The sequence below is a fragment of the Trachinotus anak genome, unplaced genomic scaffold, assembly GCF_046630095.1.
Source record: "Trachinotus anak isolate AG129_WGS33_773 ecotype Australia unplaced genomic scaffold, CSIRO_AGI_Tana_v1 ptg000010l, whole genome shotgun sequence".
Lineage (NCBI taxonomy): Eukaryota > Metazoa > Chordata > Actinopteri > Carangiformes > Carangidae > Trachinotus > Trachinotus anak.
Window position 1 is genome coordinate 23779376 of NW_027273861.1, and position 6000 is coordinate 23785375.

A 6000-nucleotide genomic window follows, 5' to 3' on the forward strand; every position below is an offset into this window, starting at 1 on the left:
ATCTATATAATGCTATATAATTATATAATTGTTACTAGGACGTGGTCTTTGGCAGCAAGTGTTTGCTACCCCAATCTGTCAGGAGTAAACTACATGTCAGCTGTCTATGATAATACATATTAGACAATTTCACACTGATTAAAGCACAGGGGATCAGCCTAACTCCTGAAACATGCCAGATGTCATGTACAGAACTGGTTATCGCTGTGCATGCACCACACTCTGTTGCTTTCCATTCATTTTTTTTTGCAAATGTAGCAGGGTGTCAAATGAATCAAATACGTAATCACTGGGCTAAACCTGCGGGTCCGGTTTTCATGCTCAGCGTGGTTGAGTAACTCATGCCATCTTCACTTGGCACCATCCATGCCATGTTTCCATTCTGGCATTGTTTGCATGCAAAGCTGTGGACGTGACAATATTTGTCATTCCGTTATAGGTACAATCTGACTGCATGACACATCATTGGAAAAAGTCAAGACAAAAAATAAACAATCAAATAAAACGGAGGGTGGGAGGATGATGTTTACATAAGTTAACTGCACAATAATAGTTAAATTTAAAAAGGTTAAATGTAAATGCAAAAAATGCATGCAACACACTTTGAATGCATGCTTTCTCTGGTCGAAGAATCAGCTAAAAACTGGATAACACTGAAAACACTGCCATAGAAAGTTACCATACAAGTTCAAGCACAGTGAAGTCCTTATTCCAGTAACAATGTGGGTTGACATCATCATATCCCAGAAACTGTAAAAGGGCAGAGGACAGAACACACAGATGTAAAGAAAACTCACGTTATGTCCTCGATTATCTGTGCTATAATGCATCTGCGTCACCTGCTGTGTTGTGTTGTGATTATCACTGGCCTCCCTCCCTCTGTTGCACCAGTTTGGAGATCTGCTGGGTGAAAACATGGTGTTCACCTCATGTGTTTATTATGATGTGCAGACTGTGTGTAAGCAGCCGTCTGTTTAGAAGTGGATAGAGAGCAGAGCCAAGTTTCCACTAAGACACGAGGTCCGTCCAGAGGGCCTTACGCAGAAGGTGATTCCCAGCACTGGGTAGCAGAGTTTGTCTTCTTTGTGTTTGGAAGTTTCGGTCTTCATGAAACCCAGCTGCACTCTTAACCTGTCTATAGGAGCATGTTGCTTTTAGCTCAAAAAAACCAAACCCAGCATAAAGCTTTAAGTGCTGAAAAAAAAGGACATTCACAGCAGCATGACAGATGTTAAAAACAGCCACCAGCATATGTGAAAGGCAGTGGAGTGGATAACCACACAGCTATTGTGTGTGTGTGTGTGTGTGTATATATATATATACCTGTCGGTCACATCATTAACACTCACTGGTTTCAGTGTTGTGGCTGAAAGTAGTAAGTATACTACAGAGGAGGAAGTACCCACATAAACCATTGTGGCTCCTGCACATACGCACTCAGCTCCAAAACAGTCAGGAGGTGAGAAGAAATTCAAGATAGCAATGGATGGTAGCTTCTCTGGATGTAACTTTCCATTTTGGCAGCAAAGTCTGTAACTCACGATTAAAGTTCAACTAATAAACGTGGGATAAAAACCAAACAGGACAGCTGCACTGGATCTCTGCACACACAGTCTGCAGACCAACAGTACCTCTTACCTTGAATCCAGGTCAGAGCTGTGTGGGCAGCTCTGACACACCTGGTTTAACTTGACTTGATCTATTAAAATCAACAGGGCGACAAATGAAATAACTGTAACCTAATTGTTATTTAATGTCCACCACAAATAAGATGTGTTTTTATTATTTATTTATAGAATTATATATCATTATATTATCATTTATAATAAATCAATGCAATTTATTTTATTTTTTATTTATTCATTCATTGTGGTGCTTTACCCTGCACTGGACATGGGGATGCACACAGTCTTGTGCTACATCACACCTGTTAGAGAAGGAAATGAGTTTTCTCAGTAGATGTCTCCCAATTCCATAATGCAATTCTAAGCATCTTTTAGGTGTGTAGTGACAAATGAGGAGGAGGAGGAGGAGAGGAAAGTTCTGCCACCACTTCATTAGCATGATTGCTGTTGTGTGTCAACTGCTGGCTGTGTGTGTTTGTGTGTGTGTGTGTTTTGGACTGGTCATGTGAGTGCTGATACCTTAATGACCTAAATGCTATTTCTTCCTGGCCTCCTGCTGTGTACATATACACTGAGACCAGCAGCGAAAGGTTGTGTTGTGATTTGACTGTGACCTGTCTTTCCTGTATTTCACAGCGTCGGGCAGGTTGACACAGGAACAGTAGATTGCCCCAGGCAATGATAGGTCCCAGGATGGCAACAGCATCTCCATGGTGATGGATACATGTTGTGTTGGTGTCACAGCAGACAGTACAGGTATCTGTCTTTTGCCATATTTGCTGTGTCCCCGCCCAGAGGAAAATTTTGCTGTCTTTTCTTTGTCTCACAGACATAAATCCGCTCTTATTTGGAGATGACCGAATTCTGACCTGTTTCTCCTAAACCCCTTTTAGGAGAAATAAGAAGCAAAAGGATAGATAAGATCTAAGAAATCAGTCCCGTCCAGTTTGAGAATGGCAGGAGAAACGCACGAAAAGCAGCAAATCTTATGCTCTGCTAAAAGGCCTTCATTTGATCACAGTCACAATTTGTGTTGTGTTTGTGTTGTGCAGGCTCTGATAAAAGACAAAATATAAAAATCAACTTTTCTTTAAGAGTTTGCTGTTATCTTAAGAGGTGATTATGTCAGACAAATAAAGATCTGAGCAGTGAGAGAAAAAATATCTTAGTATCTTAAGTTGAACTTAATTTGGACTGAGACGCAAGGAAGGCAATTTCTTAGGAGTTGAGATTAAGAAATATGAAAAAATGGTCAAAATATTATATTGATGTTAAATTGAGCTCAATTATGTCTAGAAAAGAAATAGGCCAGACAAAGAAAAGATCTTATTGTGAAATTTCCTTTCCTCTGGGCCAATTCAGAGGCCGCATCCTTCAAAGGACGTGAAAGCCGAACCGAAATGAGACGGTCTGAGGATTTCCACTTTGCGTCACAAGCTCTCCTACCATAGTGCCGCTCCTGTTGCCAGGCAACCTTGACAACACAGAACTTTCTTTAACAAAAACTGGAGGTTTTAAAGGCCCTTGGTTTTTCCACAGTTTCACCGTGAGCTATTCAACTCAGCCAAAACCTAATGCTTACTTTGTGTGAATCCTCAAACTCTCTGTCGCTGTTGTTGGCTGCCATATCAATTTCTTCACTGGTGTCTGGTGAATCTTGGGATAGGTTGGCCTATGAAGGATCGACCCATCGGAGCCTTTGCTACCCAGGGAAAGAAGGCTGCATTTGTAGGCTGTATTTGATGCCGCCTTCGAAATAGGACAGCCTTGTGGTGCCACTGTGATGCAATTGATGTTCAAATGTATCCTCCAAAGGATCCGGCCCCTGAATTGGGACACAGCAGTTGTGACACTATTTTATTAGAAGTAGAGCCCTCTAACCTTGTCACCATACATGAAGGTCCGAGTAACTATTCAGTTAGGAAATATGATTATTGCTTTCTTGCCAGTGGTTAGATGAGAAGATTGATGCCTCTTCAATTCCATTTTATATCTCTATCCTAAGCTTAGCTAATCATCTCCTGGCTTCAGCTTCATATTTACAGCACAGTCAGCGTAAATCTTCTCATCTAGAAAGGAATAAAGCAAATGTTTCCCAAAAAAGCCCATGACCAAATATTAATGCCAATCCTCCGCAGCTTACACAACCGTTCTAAAATAGATTATCTAGGTGGCAAACCAATCCTTCAGCAGCGCCATGACTATGCTTGGTGTGTCTTTACACACCTACGACACTCAAGTGCTACTCATCTCATCACCATCCTTTATTATCCTCTGGCCTTTGTGCCACCAGGTGTGACCTTCAAATATTTTAATATGTACCAAAAATAGCAGCTCACCTTTCTACTCTTTTTGTCTGTGCCTTTTGTCTTCAGTATTAGTTGATTAATTATAGTGGACATTTTTCATGAGTTGAAATGAAAGATTAAAGATTTTTTTTTTCTACACGCACAGAGGGTTTATTTCTCTTCAATTTTCCTTTTCACAAATGTGTTCACATCCATGTTAGTGAGCATTTCTCCTTGGCCAAGACAATCCATGTCACCTGACAGGCGTGGCATATCAAGCTGCTGATTACACAGCATGATTATTGCACAAGTGTGCCTTGGGTTGGCCACCAAAGGCCACTCTGAAAATCTGCAGTTTTATCACACAAAACAATTCCACAAATGTTGCACGTTTTGAGGTAGTGTGTATTTGGTGTACTGAGTGTCCACCAGAGCTGTTGGCCATGAAATGAACGGTCATTTCACAACCATAAGACGCCTCCAAAGTTGTCTCAGAGAGTGTGGCAATATATCCAACAAACCTGTCACTCACCAGAAAAAAAAAAAAAACTACTCATTTTAGGGTGGCCTTTTCTTGTTACCAGCGCAAGGCACACCTGTGCAATAATCATGATGTGTAATCAGCATCTGGATATGCCACACCTGTCAGGTGAATGGCTGATCTTGGCAAAGAAATGCGCTCTCATTCCTCAGCCAAGAATCCAGCCTTCCTTTAGTCTATACAGGGGTGTATGAGGGGCAGAGAGACAGCAAGGCCAGGAGGACCAATGATAAATTAATACATTTTTATATTTTGGTCACTTCATCATGACTGACTTGGGCATCTTCCATTTACTTCTGGCTTCGTAGAGACATTTGAAGTAGATGTTTATATTGTCAATATCATAACTGCCTGCTGTCAGGCATCTGTGTGCTTTGGGAGTGACAAGCACACTTCAGCAGATTTAAATAGAGGCATGAAGGAGCAATCGTCATGTGCTAAAGACAGTTGCTCATTTAGCTGAAAACACTCCTGGAGCCACCAAGTCTTCGGCCCCTGTCCTGGTGGTGGTTTCAGCCAGAGTCAAGGCATCAATTAGCAAATTCCTTCACATACAAAAACCATCAGCTGGTACAGTCACATTTAAATGGATGAACATTTTGAAAATAATCTGCATTATCCATACCTTTGGCTTTCCTGTCCACATGGCTGGTAGATTGATAGAGGCCAGGGAAGTCGACCAGACAGCCAACAATGACAAACAATTTGTAGGTAATATGGCCACAGTGAAAACCGTTCATAAGCTGTGGTGTGTTCCTGAAATCTAATTGGGGAGAGGAGGGGACGTGCCAACTAAGCTATCGAATTATCCGTCAAATGTTTCGTGTTGTGGTTTCTCTGAAAAAAAAAAGTTTCATTCTAAAAATCACTGTCAACTCAGTGATGGTTCATTTTTTTAAAAAATGTACGAACTTAAAGGGAAAAAACTACTTTTCAAAGCCAGTATTGTAGTTTCGTTCGCTTTATTCTTTGCATGGAGAACTGCTGCCAACATCTACCAGTTGTAATTTGGGCACAAAATGGATGGTGGGGCCATAATCCCACAAACATTTAAATTCCAAACCTGGAAGGGTGTGTGCTTGTACTGTATGTGGAGGTCTGCACAGAGAGTACATGTACAAACTGCAGAGGAACCTCCCTTTTAACAGATGCTGACATAAAAAAAATCCACAGCTCATGTAACTGATGGAGAGTAAGATTAAAACATATGAGGACTGGTTTATCTGGAAAGATGGAGGCTACACCCCACAAACGTGGAGCTAGAAGCACATACCCTGCATAACAATGTTTTTGCAGCATATTGGCCCCTAACAGGTGAGGTGCCCTACTGTGTTGTCTAACTGAGCCCTGTCCAATAATATATTTATTTAAAGAAGCGAGTAATTAAGATGACAAAATGTTAATGGGGGAGTAATTAAATAAATTACAGATTGGAGTAAATTACCTGGGATGGGTAATTTAAATCACCCATCTGTTATGGGCGGCATGTCACAAGTGCTGACGTGCAGGCAAACCCTAGTGCATGTGTTTGTGCAGACACGTTTCA